Here is a 17320-nt window from a genome sequence, read left to right on the forward strand (position 1 = left end):
TTTCAATTATGCCCATTTTTCCATTTATTTGGCACCTGTTTTGCTATTCTGGCAGTTTTTTGGCATGAAGCGCCCGGCAGTTGGGCGTCTACGTGCCATTTTCTTCAGTTTGTTTAGAGTCTGCACGTGCTCTGTGTTCTCTGGATTTTGTCTATAAACTTTCCAAATTTCAAACATTTTAATGTTATAATAATAATAATAATAATAATAATAATAATAATAATAATAATAATAATAATAATAATAATAATAATAATAATAATAACATCTTTATTTCCACATGTACATGTACAAGGTATACAGTCCTAGCTGACATCAATGACTTACTATTACATAGAAAGCCCCTTGGTATGCAGAGCTTTTCGGGCAAATTAAGTCAGTTTTGTTCCAGGATGCGACCCACACCAGTCAACTAACACCCAGGTACACCTTAATACTGATGCGTGAACATAGACAACCTGTGTAATGAAACACATCCAATGTTTCTACCCTCGCTGGGAATCGTACCCAGCGCCTCACCGTGTCAAGTGAGAAATTTTGCCACCAGGCCACGGGCCACCGTGTACATTATATATACTAATGTTGTTGTAATTACAATGGCATCTAAGGGTAGTTGTGATAAAAAGAGAAGTTGTAAGCTCCTTAGTTTATATGTAAAGTTAGAAATGATTAATCTCAGTGAGCAAGTTATGTCTATGTCTGGAACACGATGTAAACTAAGTTTGTCTCATCAGACAGTTAGTATAATTGTAAACAACTGTATTAAAAGAAATTAAAAATGCTTCGCCAATGAACAATAAAGTAATAAGAAAACTAGATAACTTTATTGCTAACATGGGAAAACTTTTACTGGTGTGGACTGCAGATCGAGCCAGTCACAATGTGCTTTTAAGTCATAATCCATTAAGTCTCTTTAATTCTATAAAGGATGAGAGAAGTGAGGAAGCTGATGAAGATAAATCTGAAGCTAGCTGAAGCTCGTTTTATAGATTTAATTAAGGAAAGAAGCCAACTTCACAAGACCAAATTGCAAGTTGCAGCAGCTAGCAATGTTTGACAGCAACAGTTTGTCTTGAAGACCTTCAACATCACATTACACACACACACTCCATCAAAGATGGCCAGTCACAGGATGAAAACATCTCATCTCCTTCAGACTTCCTACAATAAATATATTCACCAAACACTATAAGCTACTGCAGAAAATAACTTAAAAAAGGCACAATGAAGAGAGGAGCTTACGACGACGTTTCGGTCCGACTTGGACCATTTACAAAGTCACACTAACCAGAAGTAGAGCAGGAAGGGGAATGTATAGGCAGGAAGAGGTGGTGGTGGTGGTGGTAGTAGTAGTAGAGGAAGTAGTAGTAGTAGTAGTAGTAGTAATAGTGGTAGTAGTAGTAGTAGTAGTAGTAGTAGTAGTAGTAGTAGTAGTAGTAGTAGTAGCAGTGGTAGTAGTAGAAGTGGGGAATAAATAGCAGGAGCCAGTCAAATACAAAGAAAGGAGACCACTGCAAGGGAGCTAGGTGCCCACAAGGGAGCTAGGTGCCCACAAGGGAGCTAGGTGCCCACAAGGGAGCTAGGTGCCCACAAGGGAGCTAGGTGCCCACAAGGGAGCTAGGTGCCCACAAGGGAGCTAGGTGCCTACAAGGGAGCTAGGTGCCCACAAGGGAGCTAGGTGCCCACAAGGGAGCTAGGTGCCCACAAGGGAGCTAGGTGCCCACAAGGGAGCTAGGTGCCCACAAGGGAGCTAGGTGCCTAAAAGGGAGCTAGGTGCCCACAAGGGAGCTAGGTGCCCACAAGGGAGCTAGGTGCCCACAAGGGAGCTAGGTGCCCACAAGGGAGCTAGGTGCCCACAAGGGAGCTAGGTGCCCACAAGGGAGCTAGGTGCCCACAAGGGAGCTAGGTGCCCACAAGGGAGCTAGGTGCCCACAAGGGAGCTAGGTGCCCACAAGGGAGCTAGGGGCCCACAAGGGAGCTAGGTGCCCACAAGGGAGCTAGGTGCCCACAAGGGAGCTAGGTGCCCACAAGGGAGCTAGGTGCCCACAAGGGAGCTAGGTGCCCACAAGGGAGCTAGGTGCCCACAAGGGAGCTAGGTGCCCACAAGGGAGCTAGGTGCCTACAAGGGAGCTAGGTGCCCACAAGGGAGCTAGGTGCCCACAAGGGAGCTAGGTGCCCACAAGGGAGCTAGGTGCCTACAAGGGAGCTAGGTGCCCACAAGGGAGCTAGGTGCCCACAAGGGAGCTAGGTACTCACAAGGGAGCTAGGTGCCCACAAGGGAGCTAGGTGCCCACAAGGGAGCTAGGTGCCTACAAGGGAGCTAGGTGCCCACAAGGGAGCTAGGTGCCTACAAGGGAGCTAGGTGCCCACAAGGGAGCTAGGTGCCCACAAGGGAGCTAGGTGCCCACAAGGGAGCTAGGTGCCTACAAGGGAGCTAGGTGCCCACAAGGGAGCTAGGTGCCCACAAGGGAGCTAGGTGCCCACAAGGGAGCTAGGTTCCCACAAGGGAGCTAGGTGCCCACAAGGGAGCTAGGTGCCCACAAGGGAGCTAGGTGCCCACAAGGGAGCTAGGTGCCTACAAGGGAGCTAGATGCCCACAAGGGAGCTAGGTGCCTACAAGGGAGCTAGGTGCCCACAAGGGAGCTAGGTGCCCACAAGGGAGCTAGGTGCCCACAAGGGAGCTAGGTGCCCACAAGGGAGCTAGGTGCCCACAAGGGAGCTAGGTGCCCACAAGGGAGCTAGGTGCCCACAAGGGAGCTAGGTGCCCACAAGGGAGCTAGGTGCCCACAAGGGAGCTAGGGGCCCACAGAGGGAGAGCAAGTACACAGGAGGGGAAGAAGGGGAATTGATGAAATAAATAATGAAGGAACAGAAACACGAGACAGAAGAAAGACAACCCAGAAGAGAAAAAGAGAAACAGGAAAGGGGAACAGGGAGAAGAAAAAAGGAGGAGTCAGGTTAAGTCACGGGAGTTCTGAAGTTTAGAGCATTTTACAATGTAGTGGGAGAGGAAGGCATCTACAGAGACTGTAATAAAGTTGGTAGAATTACCGACAATATGTAAAGTAAAAGGACACAAGTGCAACTAATGTGACATTTATTGTAGCAACGTTTCGCTCTCCAGGAGCTTTATCAAGCCATTAATGGCTTGATAAAGCTCCTGGAGAGCGAAACGTTGCTACAATAAATGTCACATTAGTTGCACTTGTGTCCTTTTACTTTACATCTACAGAGACGAAGCCACGACTAAGATTCATACAAGGAAATTTGTGTATTAGAGAGGATTCAACTAGACAGCGGAATGTGCATTTTACTTTTCCAGTAAAATTTTAGGCCTACCTCTATTGCTCACCAAACATATTTATGTAAATATGTCAATAGGCTTTAACATCATTTTGAAGGGGAAAAAAGACTGTTTCACTCGTCGGCAAATTTCGCTTTTCAGTAGTAGCCCGGAACCTAACCTGCTGTGTAAGTGGAGTCAGTAGTAGCCCGGAACCTAACCTGCTGTGTAAGTGGAGTCAGTAGTAGCCCGGAACCTAACCTGCTGTGTAAGTGGAGCCAGTAGTAGCCCGGAACCTAACCTGCTGTGTAAGTGGAGTCAGTAGTAGCCCGGAAACTAACCTGCTGTGTAAGTGGAGTCAGTAGTAGCCCGGAACCTAACCTGCTGTGTAAGTGGAGCCAGTAGTAGCCCGGAACCTAACCTGCTGTGTAAGTGGAGCCAGTAGTAGCCCGGAACCTAACCTGCTGTGTAAGTGGAGCCAGTAGTAGCCCGGAACCTAACCTGCTGTGTAAGTGGAGTCAGTAGTAGCCCAGAACCTAACCTGCTGTGTAAGTGGAGTCAGTAGTAGCCCAGAACCTAACCTGCTGTGTAAGTGGAGTCAGTAGTAGCCCAGAACCTAACCTGCTGTGTAAGTGGAGTCAGTAGTAGCCCAGAACCTAACCTGCTGTGTAAGTGGAGTCAGTAGTAGCCCAGAACCTAACCTGCTGTGTAAGTGGAGTCAGTAGTAGCCCAGAACCTAACCTGCTGTGTAAGTGGAGTCAGTAGTAGCCCAGAACCTAACCTGCTGTGTAAGTGGAGTCAGTAGTAGTCCAGAACCTAACCTGCTGTGTAAGTGGAGTCAGTAGTAGCCCAGAACCTAACCTGCTGTGTAAGTGGAGTCAGTAGTAGCCCAGAACCTAACCTGCTGTGTAAGTGGAGCCAGTAGTAGCCCGGAACCTAACCTGCTGTGTAAGTGGAGCCAGTAGTAGCCCAGAACCTAACCTGCTGTGTAAGTGGAGTCAGTAGTAGCCCGGAACCTAACCTGCTGTGTAAGTGGAGTCAGTAGTAGCCCGGAACCTAATCTGTTGTGTAAGTGGAGCCAGTAGTAGCTGGGAACATAACCTGATGTGTAAGTGGAACCAGTAGTAGCCCATAAACTAACCTGCTGTGTAAGTGGAGCCAGTAGTAGCCCGGAACATAACCTGAAGTGTAAGTGGAGCCAATAGTAGCCCCGAACCTAATCTGCTGTGTAAGTGAAGCCAGCAGCAGCCCGGAACCAAACCTGCTGTGTAAGTGGAGATAGTAGTAGCCCGGATCCTAACCTGCTGTGTAAGTTGAGCCAGTTGTAGCTAGGAACCTAACCTGCTGTGTAAGTGGAGCGAGAAATAACCAGGAACCTAACCTGCTGTGTAATTCGAGCCAGTAACAGCCCAGAACTTAACCTGCTGTGTAAGTGGAGCCAGAAGTAGCCCAGAACCTAACCTGCTGTGTAGGAAGGCAGGTTAGTGAAGGCAGTGCAGGGATGGAGAGTGAAGGCAAGACAGGGAACGCAGGACAGTGAAGGCAGGACAAGGAAGGAGAGGGAAGGCAGGACAGGTAAGGAGATGGAAGGCAGGAACAGGGAAGGCAGGACAGGGAAGAAAAAGGAAGACAGGACAGGGAAGGAGAGGAAAGACAGGACAGGGAAGGAGAGGGAAGGCAGAATAGGGAAGGCAGAACAGTGAAGGCAGGACAGAGAAAGCAGGACTTGGAAGGAAAGGGAAGGCAGGAGAAGGAAGGAGAGGGAAGGTAAGACAAGGAAGGAGAGGGAAGAGATGACTGGGAAGGAGAGGGAAGGCAGGAGAGGGAAGGCAGGACAGGGAAGGCAGGACAGGGAAGGAGAGGGAAGGCAGGACATGTAAGGACAGGGAAGACTCGACAGGGAGGAGAGGGAAGGCAGGACAGCGAAGGATAGTGAAGACCAGACAGCGAAGGAGAGGGAAGGCAAGACAGAGAAGGCAGGACAGGGAAGGAGAGGGAAGGCAGGACATGTAAGGACAGGGAAGACTCGACAGGGAGGAGAGGGAAGGCAGGACAGCGAAGGATAGTGAAGACCAGACAGCGAAGGAGAGGGAAGGCAAGACAGAGAAGGCAGGACAGGGAAGGAGAGGGAAGGCAGGACATAGTAGGGAGAACACGGAAGAAGAGGGAAGGCAGGACAGGGAAGGAGAGGGAAGGCAGGACAGGGAAGGAGAGGGAAGGCAAGACAGAGAAAGCAGGACAGGGAATTAGAAGGAAGGCAGGACAAGGAATGTACGACAAAGAAAATGAGGGAAGGCAGGAAATGGAAGGAGAGGGAAGACAGGACAGGGAAGGAGAGGGAAGGCTGGGCAGAGAAGGCAGTAGAGGGAAGGAGAGGGAAGGCAAGACACAGAAGGCAGGACAGGGAAGGAGAGGGAAGACAGGACAGGGAAGGAGAAGGAAGGCAGGACAGAGAAGTATAGGGAAGACACGACAGGGAAGGAGAGGGAAGGCAGGGCATGGAAGGAGAGGGAAGGCAGGACAGGGAAGGCAGGACAGAAAAGGCAGGACAGGGAAGGAAAGGGAAGGCAGGACACGGAAGGAGAGGGAAGGCAGGACTTGGAAGGAAGGACAAAGAAGGAGAGGGAAGGCAGGACAGGTAAGGAGAGGGAAGGCAGGAACAGGGAAGGCAGGATAGGGAAGAAGAAGGTAGCCAGGAGAGGGAAGGAGAAAGAAGACAGGACAGGGAAGGAGAGGGAAGGCAGAACAGGGAAGGCAGGACAGGCAAGGCAGGACAGAGAAGACAGGACAGGGAAAGAGAGGGAAGGCAGGACAGGGAAGGAGAGGGAAGACTGGACAGCAAAGGAGAGGAAAGGCAGGAGAGGGAAGGAGAGGGAATGCAGGACAGGGAAGAAGAGGGAATGCAGGGCTGGGAATGCAAGACAGAGAAGGAGAGGGAAAGCAGGACAGGAAAGGCAGGACAGGGAAGGAGAGGGAGGAGAGGAGAGGGAAGGAGAGGGAAGACAGGACAGGGAAGAAGAGGAAAGGGAGGACATCGAAAGAGAGGGAAGGCCGGACAGGGAAGGATAGGGAAGGCAGGACATGGAAGAAGAGGGAAGGCAGGACATGGAATGACAGGGAAGGCAGTACAGGAAAGGAGAGGGAAGACAGGACAGGGAAGGAGAGGAAAGGCAGGAAAATTAAGGAGAGGGAAGGCAAGACAGAGAATTAGAGGGAAGAGATGACAGGGAAGGAGAGGGAAGGCAGGACAGGGAAGGCAGGACAAGGAAGGAGAGGGAAGGTAGGACAGGGAAGACAGGACATGGAAGGAAAGGGAAGGTAGGACAGGGAAGGAGAGGGAAGACAGGACAGGGAAGGGAGGACATTGAAGGAGAGGGAAGAAAGGACTGGGAAGGCAGGACAGTGAAGGAGAGGGAAAGCAGGACAGGGAAGGCAGGACAGGGAAGGCAGGACAGGGAAGGCAGGACAGGGAAGGAGAGGGAAAACAGGACAGGGAAGGTAGGACAGGGAAGGATAGTGAAGGCAGGACTGGGAAGTATAGGGAAGGCAGGACAGGGAAGGAGAGGGAAGACAAGACAGGGAAGGAGATTGAAGGCAGGACAGAGAAGGAGTGGGAAGGCATAACAGGGAAGGTACGACAGGGAAGGAGAGGGAAGGCAGGACAGGGAAAGAGAGAGAAGGCAGGACAGGGAAGGTAGGACAGGGAAGGAGAAGGAAGGCAAGACAGGGAAGGTAGGTCAGGGAAGGAGAGGGAAGGTAGGACAGGGAAGGAAGGACAGGGAAGGAAAGGGAAGGTATGGCAGGGAAGGAGATGGAAGACTGGACAGGGAAGGATAGGGAAGACAGTACTTGGAAGGCAGGACAGGGAAATAAAGGGAAGACAGGACAGAGAAAGCAGGACGGGGAATGAGAGGAAAGGCAGGAGAGGGACGGTAGGACAAGGAAGGAGAGGGAAGGCAGGACAGGGAAGAAGACGATGGCAGGACAGGGAAGGAGAGGGAAGACAGGACAGGGAAGATAGGACAGGGAAGGAGAGGGAAGGCAGGACATGGAAGGAGAGGGAAGGGACGACACGGTATGAGAGGAAAGGCAGTTGAGGGAAGGTAGGACAGGGAAGGAGAGGGAAGGCAGGACAAGGAAGGAGAGGGAAGACAGGACAGGAAAGGAGAGGGATGGCAGGACAGGGAAGGAGAGGGAAGGCAGGACATGGAAGGAAAGGGAAGGCAAGACAGAGAAGGTAGGACAGGGAAGGAGAGGGAAGGCAGGACAGGATAGGGAGAACACGGAAGGAGAGGGAAGGCAGGACAGGGAAGTAGATGGAAGGCAAGACAGGTAAGGAGAGGGAAGGCATGACAGAGAAGGCAGGACATGGATGGAGAGGGAAGGCAGGACAGAATAGGGAGAACACGAAAGGAGATGGAAGACAAGACAGGGATGGTAGGACATGGAAGGAGAGGGAAGGCAGGAAATGGAAGAAGAGGGAAGGCAGGACACGGAAGAAGAGGGGAGGCAGGACAGGGAAGGAGAGGGAAGACATGAGAGGGAGGGCAGGACAGAGAAGGAGACAGAAGGCAGGACAGGGAAGGAGAGGGAAGGCAGGAAAAGGAAGGAGAGTGAAAGCAGGACAGCGAAGGAGAGGTAAGGCAGCACATGGAAGGAATGGGAAGACAGAACAGGGAAAAAGAGGGAATGCAGGACAGTGATGTAGAGGGAAGACAGAACAGTGAAGGAGAGCGAAGGCAGGACAGAGAAGGCAGGACAGAGAAGGCATGACAGGGAAGGAGACTGAAGGCAGGACAAGGTAGGGAGGACACGGAAGGTGAGGGAAGGCAGACATGGAAGGGAGGACACGCAAGGAGAGGGAAGGCAGCACAAGGAAGGCAGGACACGGGTGGGAAGACAGGACAGAAAAGGCAGAACAGGGAAAGAGAGGAAAGACAAGAGAGTGAAGTAGAGGGAAGAGAGAACAGGGAAGGAGAGAAAATGCAGGACAGGGTAGCAAGGACACGGATGCAGAGGGAAGGCAGGACAGTGAAGGCAGGATAGGGAAGGAGAGGGAAGGCAGGACACTGAAGGAGAGGGAAGGCATGACAATAAGGAGAGGGAAGGCAGAACATGGAGGGAGAGGGAAGACTGGACAGGGAATGAGAGGGAAGGAAGGACAGGGTATTGGGGACATGAAAGGAGAGGGAAGGCACGACAGGGAAGGTAGGACAGGGAAGGAAAGGGAATGCAGGACAGGGAATTGAGGACATGGAAGGAGAGGGAAGGCACGACAGGGAAGGTAGGACAAGGAAGGAGAGGGAAGGCAGAACACGGAAGGAGAGGGAAGACAGGACAGGGAAGGAGAGGGATGGCAGCACAGGGAAGGAGAGGGAAGACAGGACAGAAAAGGTAAGACAGGACAGGGAAGGTAAGACAGGGAAGGAGAGGGAAGGCAGGACATGGAACGAGAGGGAAGGGACGACACGGAATGAGAGGGAAGGCAGGAGAGGGAAGGTAGGACACGGAAGGAGAAGGAAGGCAGGACATGGAAGGAGAGGGAACACGGGACAGGGAAGGAGAGAGATGGCAGGACAGGGAAGGAGAGGCAAGGCAGGACAGGGAATGAGAGAGAAGACAGGAAACAGAAGGAGAGGGGAGGCAGTCCAAGGAAGGAGAAGGAAGACAAGGCATGGAAGGCATGACAGGGAAGGAGAGGGAAGGCAGGACAGAGAAGGCAGGACAGGAAAGACAGGACATGGAAGGAGAGGGAAGGCAGGACAGGAAAGAAGAGGGAAGGGAGGACAGGGAATGAGAGGGAAGACAGGACAGAGAAGGAGAAGAGAGGCAGGACAGCGAAGGCAGGGCTGGGAGGGAGAGGGAACGCAGGACAGGGAAGGAGAGGGAATGCAGGACTGGGAAGGTAGGACAGTGAAGGAGAAAGAAGACAGGACAGGGAAGGAGAGGGAAGACTGGACAGGGAATGAGAGGGAAGGCAGGACAAGGAAGAAGACGAAATGCAGGACAGTGATGGTAGGACATGGAAGGAGAGGGAAGGCAGGACAGGGAAGGAGATGGAAGACAGGACAGAGAAGGAGTGGGAAGGCAAGACAGGGATGGAGAGAGAAAGCAGGACAGGGAAGGGAGGACGCAGAAGGAGAGAGAAGTCAGAACAGGGAAGGCAAGACAGGGAAGGAGAAAGAAAGCAGGACAGGGAACGAGATGGAACGGACGACAGGGTAGATAGGACAAGGAAGTAGAGGGAAGGCAGGACATGGAAGGAGAGGGAAGACAGGACAAGGAAGGAGAGGGAAGGCAGGACAGGTAAGGAGAGAGAAGGCAGGACAGGGAAGATAGGACACGGAAGTAGAGGGAAAGCAGGACATGGAAGGAGAGGGAAGGCAGGAGAGGGAGGGAGAGGTAAGGCAGGACATGGAAGGAGAGGAAAGGTAGGACAGGGCAGGAGACGGAAGGCACTACAAAGAACTAATGACAGGGAAGGAGAGGAAAGTCAGGACAGGAAAGGCAGGACAGGAAAAGCAGGACAGGAAAGGGGAGGGAAAGCAAGAGAAGGGAAGGAGAGGGAAGACAGGACATGGAAGGAGATGGAAGGCAGGACACGGAGGGAGAGGGAAGGCAGGACAAAGTAGGGAATACACGGAAGGTGAGTGAAGGCAGGACAGGGAAGGAGAGGGAAGGCAGGTAATGCTGGTGCAGTAGTAAGGATGAATGGGAGGATGTTGGCAACTGGAGAAGAAGTTGATATCCTTGGGGTGAAATTTGACTCCAAACTAACCATGAAGAACCATGTCGTAAATCTTGCAAACAAGGCAGCCAGGAAGCTTACAGCACTTCGCCGTATCTCGCATCTGCTTGACAGTAGGGGTTGCAAGATCCTGTACGAGGCACAAGTACGCTCACACCTTGAGTATGCTCCACTTTCTTGGTTTGCCTGCCCCCCCTCTCATCTGCGACTGCTTGACAGAGTAGAGAACAGAGCAAGACGTCTCATCTCTCGCCTGGACCCATCCTGGATAGATCTGTCATTTCAGCAGAGCCTTCAACATAGGAGGGATGTGGGTGGCCTTACTGTTATGTACAAGGCCAATATTGTCAAAATACCACACTTGGATCCACTTCGAGGACAGCGTGAAACAAGCTTTTATGCCACAAGACGGGCAGAAAGCAGCAACTTCACTCTGGCTGTACCCTTCTCCAGAACATCACTCCATCTGAGATCATACATACCCAGGATGACTCGAGTATGGAACACATTCGTACAGCATAATGATGTCAACGAGATAAAGTCAGTTGATCAAATGAAAATGCTGGCCCACAGATGGCTCCAACTTCATCCTGTCCCGTACTTGTATGTCTCATAACAATAAAAATGCTTTCAAATGAGCTGATGTTGGTAACAGCTCTTAGCTTGCCAATAAAAGTAGGAATCCTTAACCTGTAATATAGCTGTCAATAAAGCTAGGGATCCTTAACCTTGTCAAACCCTGTGTAAAAAAAAAAAAAAAAAAAAAAAAAAGGGAAGGCAGGACAGAGAAGGAGAGGGAAGGCAGGACTTGGAAGGAGATGAAAGGCAGGACATGGAAGAAGAGGGAAGACTGGACAGGGAAGGAGAGGGAAGGAAAGACATGGAAGGAGAGGGAAGGCAAGACTGGGACTGAGATGGAAGTGAGGACAGGGAAGATAGGACAAGGAAGTAGAGGGAAGGCAGGACATGGAAGGAGAGGGAAGACAGGACAAGGAAGGAGAGGGAAGGCACGACAGGTAAGGAGAGGGAAGGCAGGACAGGGAAGATAGGACATGGAAGTATAGGGAAGGCAGGACATGGAAGGAGAGGAAAGGCAGGACAGGGAAAGAGAGGGAAGACACGACAGGGAAGGAGAGAGAAGGCAGGACAGGTAAGGAGAGGGAAGGTAGGGCAGGGAAGGAGAGGGAAGGCACGACAAAGAAGGGAGGACAGGGAAGGAGAGGGAAGGCAGGACAGGAAAGGCAAGACAGGAAAGGCAGGACAGGGAAGGGAAGGGAAAGCAAGAGAAGGGAAGGAGAGGGAAGACAGGACAGGGAAGGAGAGGGAAGGCAGGACAAAGTAGGGAATACACGGAAGGTGAGGGAAGGCACGACAGGGAAGGAGAGGGAAGGCAGGACATAGAAGGAGATGGAAGGCAGGAGAGGGTTGGCACGAGAGGGAAGGCAGGACAGGGAAGGAGAGGGAAGGCAGGATAGCGAAGGCAGCACAGGACAGGGAAATCAGGACAGGGAAGGAGAAGGAAAACAGGACAGGAAAGTCAGGACAGGGAAGGCAGGACAGGTAAGGAACGACGTGAAAGAAGAGGGAAGGCAGTACAGGAAAGGAAAGGGAAGGCATGACACGGAAGGAGACGGAAGACAGGACAGGGAAGGAGACAGAAGGCAGTACAGGGAATTAGAGAGAAGACAGGACAGGGAAGGCAGGACAGGCAACGAGAGTGAAGGCAGGACAGAGAAGGAGAGGGAAGACAGGACAGGGAAGTAGACTGAAGGCAAAAAAGAGAAGGCAGGACGGGGAAGGAGAAGGAAGGCAGGACAGGGTAGGGAGAACAATGAAGGAGAGGGAAGGCAAGACAGGGAAGTAGAGGGAAGGCAGGACAGGGAAGGAGAGGGAAGTTAGGGCAGGGAAGGCAGGACAGGGAAGGGGAGGGAACGTAGGACAAGAAAGGAAGTAGAGGGAAGGCGAGTGTAGGCAGGACAGGGAAGGCTAGACGGGGAAGGAGAGGCAATGCAGGACAGGGAAGGCAGGACAGGGAAGGAGAGGGAAGGAAGGAGAGATAATGCAGGACAGGAAAGGAGAAGGAAGGCAGGACAGGGAAGGTAAGACAGAGAAGAAGAGAGAAGGCACGACAGGGATGGAGAGGGAAGACAGGACAGGGACGGCAGGACAGGGAAGGAGTGGGAAGGGAGGTCAGGGACTGGAGGACACTGAAGGAGAGAAAAGGCAGGACAGGGAAGGCTAGACAGGGAAGGAGAGGGAATGCAGGAGATGGAAGGCAGAACAGGGAAGGAGAGGGAAGACAGGAGAGGGAATGCAGGACAGGGAAGGAGAGGGAATGCAGGACAGGGAAGGAGAGGGAAGGCATGAAAGAGAAGGCAGGATAGGGAAGAAGAGGGAAGGCGAGACAGGGAAGGATAGGGAATACAGGACAGGGAAGGGAGAACAGGGAAGGAGAGGGAAGGCAGAACAGGAAAGGAGAGGGAAGGAAGGACATGGAAGGAGAGGGAAGGCAGGACAGTGAAATAGAGGGAAGACAGGACAGAGAAGGAGAAAGAAGGCAGGACAGGGTAGGAGAGGGAAGGCAGGACACGAAAGGAGAGGGAAGGCAAGACATTGAAGGAGAGGGAAGGCAGGAAAGGGAAGGCAGGACAGGGAAGAAGAGGGAAGGCAGGAAAGAGAAGGCAGGACAGGGAACAAAAGGGAAGGCAGGACAGGTAACGAGAGGGAAGGCAAGACATGGAAGGAGAGAGAAGGCAGGAGAGGGAAAGAAAGTGAAGACAGGACAGGGAAGGAGAGAGAAGGCAGGACAGGGAAGGAGAAGGATGGCAGGACATGCAAGGAGAGGGAAGGCAAGACAGGGAAGGAGAGGGAAGGCAGAACAGGTAAGGAGTGGGAAGGTAGGACAGGGAAGGAGAGGGAATGCACGACAAAGAAGGGAGGACAGGGAATTAGAAGGAAGTCAGTACAGGAAAGCCAGGACAGGAAAGAGGAGGGAAAGAAAAAGAAAAGAAAAAGAGTGAAAACAGGATAGGGAAGGAGAGGGAAGGCAGGACATGGAAGGAAGGACAAAGTAGGGAATACACTGAAGGTGATGGAAGGCAGGACAGAGGAGAGGAAAGGCAGGACAGGGACGGAAGGAAAGAGAACGAGAGGGAAGGCAGGACAGTGAAGGACGGGGAAGGCAGGATAGTGAAGGCATGACAGGAGAGGGAAGGCAGGACAAGGAAGGTAGGACAGGGAAGGCAGGACAGGGAAGGCAGGACATTGAACGAGATGAAGACAGAACACGGAAAAAGAGGGAAGGCAGGACAGGGAAGGAGAGGGAAGACAGGACAGGAAAGACAGGACAGAGAAGGCAGGACAGGAAAGGAGAGGGAAGGTATAACAGGGAAGGAGAGGGGAGAGAGGACATGGAAGGAAAGGGAGGGCATGACAGGGAAGGAGAGGGAAGGCAGGACAAAGACGGGAGGACACGGAAGGATATTGAAGACAGGACAGGGGAGGGAGAGGGAAGGCAGGACAGGGAAGGCAAGACAGAGAATGATAGGGAAAGCAGGACAGGAAAGGCATTACAGGGAAGGATAGGGAAGGCACGACAGGGAAGGGAGGACAAAGAAGGAGAGGTAAGGCAGGACAGGGAAGGGAGGACATGGAAGGAGAGGGAAAGCAGGACAGGGAAGACAAGACAGGGAAGGAGAGGGAAGGCAGGACAGAGAACGAGAAGTAAGGCAGGACAGGGAAGGAGAGGGAAGGCAGGACAGGGAAGGAGAGGGAAGGCAGGACATGGAAGGAGAGGGAAGACTGGACAGGGAAGAAGATGGAGCGCAGGACAGGGAAGGAGAGGGAAAGCAAGACAGAGAAGGCAGGGCAGGGAAGGAGAGGGAAGGCAAGACAGAGAAGGCAGGACAGGGAAGGAGAGGGAAGGCAGGACAGGGTAGCGAGAACACAGAAGGAGAGGGAAGGCAAGACAGGTAAGGCAGAACAGGGAAGGAGAGGGAAGGCAGGACATGGAAGGAGAGGGAAGGCAAAACAGAGAAGACAGGACAGGGAAGGAGAGGGAAGGCAGGACAGGATATGGAGGACACGGAAGAAGAGGGAAGGCAGGACAGGCAAGTAGAGGGAAGGCAGAACAGGGAAGAAGAGGGAAGACAAGACAGGGAAGACAGGACTGGGAAGGCAGGACAGGGAAGGAGATGGAACGTAGGACAGGGAAGGCAGGACAAGGAAGGCGAGGGAAGGCAATACAGTGAAGGAAAGGGAATGCAGGACAGTGATGGAGAGGTAAGTCAGAACATGGAAGGAGAAGGAAGACAGGACAGGGAAGGAGAGGGAAGGCAGGACAGAGAAGGCAGGACAGTGAAGGCAGGACAAGGAAGGAGAGGGAATGCAGGACAGGGAAGAAGAGTGGAGGCAGGACAGGGAATGAGAGGGAAGACTGGACAGGGAAGGAGAGGGAAGACTGGACAGCGAATGAAAGGGAAGGCAGGACAAGGAAGGAGAGGAAATGCAGGACAATGATTGTAGGACATGGAATGAGAGGGAAGGCAGGACAGGGAAGGCATGACTGGGAAGGAGAGGGAAGGCAGGACAGGGAAGGAGAGGGAATGCAGGAATGGGAAGGTAGGACAGGGAAGGAGAAAGAAGACAGGACAGGGAAGGAAAGGGAAGACTGGACAGGGAATGAGAAGGAAGACTGGACAGGGAAGGGGAGGGAAGACAGGACAGAGAAGGAGTGGGAAGGCAGGACAGGGATGGAGAGGTAAGTCAGGACATGGAAGGAGAAGGAAGACAGGACAGGGAAGGAGAGAGAAGGCAGGACAGGGAAGGAGGCGGCAGGCAGGACAGGGCCTCTTCAAGCACTGGGAATTGCAGACTCTAAGTGCAGTTCTCAATGGAACTGAATCAGCAAGACATCCTATTGTGGCAAGTGTTCTACAAGGAAGCGTGCTGGGACCATTGTTATGGAATATCTACTTCAATGACCTTCATCTCATCCCAGAATCCCATGCATATGCAGACGACTGTACACTGACATTCACTTATCCAAGAGAAGAAATACCAGCTGCTTCTAGCTACATCAATCACCAGCTGAGAGCTATATCAGCTGGGGAAATAGATGGCAAGTAACATTTGCACCTGAGAAAACGCAAATGATGATCGCCTCTAGGCACCATTATGGTAATGCTGGTGCTGGCCCACAGAATGCTCCAACTTCATCCTGTTCCCTAATTGTATATCTCATAACAATAAAAATTCTTTCAAATTAGCTGATGTAGGTAACAGCTTTTACCTTGCCAATAAAGTAAAGAATCCTTAACATGTAAATAAAGCTAGGGATCCTTAACCTTGTCAAATCCTGTGTAAAAAAAATTAAAAAAAAGGAGAGGGAATACAGGACAGGAAAGGAGAGCGAAGGCAGGACAGGGAAATAGAAGGAAGGAAAGACAGGGAAGGAGAGGGAAGGAAAGACAGGGAAGGCACGACAGGGAAGGAGAGGGAAGGCAGGACAGGGAAGGAGAGGGAAGGCAGGATAATGAAGGAGATAGAAGGCAGGACAGGGAAGGAGAGGGAAGGCAGGACAGGGAAGGAGAGGGAAGTCAGGACAGGGAAGGAGAGGGAAGGCAGGACAGGGAAGGAGAGGGAAGACAGGAAAGGGAAGGCAGGACAGGGAAGGAGAAAGAAGTCATGACAAGGAAGGAGAAGGAAGGCAGGACGGGGAAGGAGAGGAAAGGTAGGAAAGATAATGCAGGACAGGGAAGGAGAAAGAAGTCATGACAAGGAAGGAGAAGGAAGGCAGGACGGGGAAGGAGAGGGAAGCCAGGACAGGGAAGGCAGGACAGGGAAGGACAGGGAAGGCAGGAGAGATAATGCAGGACAGGGAATGAGAGGGAAGGCAGGACAGGGAAGGTAAGACAGGGAAGAAGACTGAAGGCACAACAGGGAAGGAGAGGGAAGAGAGGAAAGGGTAGGCAGGACAGGAAAAGAGAAGGATGTCAGTAGAGGTAAGACGAGTGAAAGCAAGACAGGGAAGGAGAGGGAAGGAACGACAAAGACGGCAGCACACGGAAGGAGAGAGAAGGCAGGACAGGGAAGAAGAAGGAAGTCAGGACATAGAAGGAGAGGGAAGTCTGTACAGGGAAGGAGAGGGAAGGCAGGACAGGGAAGGAAAGGGAGGACATTACAGGGAAGGAGAGAGAAGGAAAGACAGAGAAGACAGGACAGGGAAGGAGAGGGAAGGCAGGACAGGGAAGGAGAGGGAAGGCAGGACAGGGAAGGAGAGGGAACGCTGGACATGGAAAGAGAGGGAAGGCAGGACGGGAAACGAGAGGGAAACAGTACAGGGAAGGAGAGGAAAGGCAGGACAGAGAAGGAAAGGGAAGGCAGGATAAAGAAGGGAGGACAAGGAAAGATATTGAAGGCAGGACAGGGGAGGGAGAGTGAAGGCAGGACAGGGAAGACAAGACAGAGAAGGAGAAGGAAAGCAGGACAGGAAAGGCATTACAGGGAAGGAGAGGGAAGGCAGGACAGGTAAGGCAGGACAAAAAAGGAGAGGGAAGGCAGGACAGGGAAAGAGAGGGAAGACAACACAGGGAAGGAGAGGAAAGTCAGGACAGATAAGGAAAGGGAAGGCAGGAAAGGGAAGAAGAGGGAAGGCATTACATGGAAGGAGAGGGAAGACTTTACAGGGAATGAGAGGGAACGCAAGACAAGGAAGGAGAGGGAAGGCACGACAAAGAAGGCAGCGAAGCCAGGACATGGTAGAAGAGGGAAGTCAGGACAGAGAAGAGGAAAGCCAGGAAGGAAAGGCAGGACAGTGAAAGAGATGGAAGACATTACAGGGAATGCAGGACATGGAAGGAGAGGGAAGGCAGGACAAGGAAGGAGAGTGAAGGCAGGACAGTGAAGGAGTGGGAAGGCAAGACAGGGAAGGAGAGGGAAGGCAGGACAAAGAAGGGAGGACACGGAAGGAGAGTGAAGGCAGGGCAAAGAAGGGAGGACAAGGAAGGAGAGGGAAGGCAGGACAGGGAAGGAGAGGGAAGGCAGGACATGGAAGGGAGGACGTAGAAGGAGAAAGGCAGGACAGGGAAGGCAAGACAGGGAAGGAGAAAGAAGGCAGGACAGGGAAGGAGATGGAAGGCAGGACAGGGAAGATACGACACGGAAGTATAGGGAATGCAGGACATGGAAGGAGAGGGAAGACTTGACAAGAAAGGAGAGGGAAGGCAGGACAGGTAAGGATAGGGAAGGCAGGACAGGGAAGATAGGACGCGGAAGTAGAGGGAAGGCAG

This window comes from Cherax quadricarinatus, unplaced genomic scaffold (assembly GCF_038502225.1).
Source record: "Cherax quadricarinatus isolate ZL_2023a unplaced genomic scaffold, ASM3850222v1 Contig2311, whole genome shotgun sequence".
NCBI lineage: Eukaryota > Metazoa > Arthropoda > Malacostraca > Decapoda > Parastacidae > Cherax > Cherax quadricarinatus.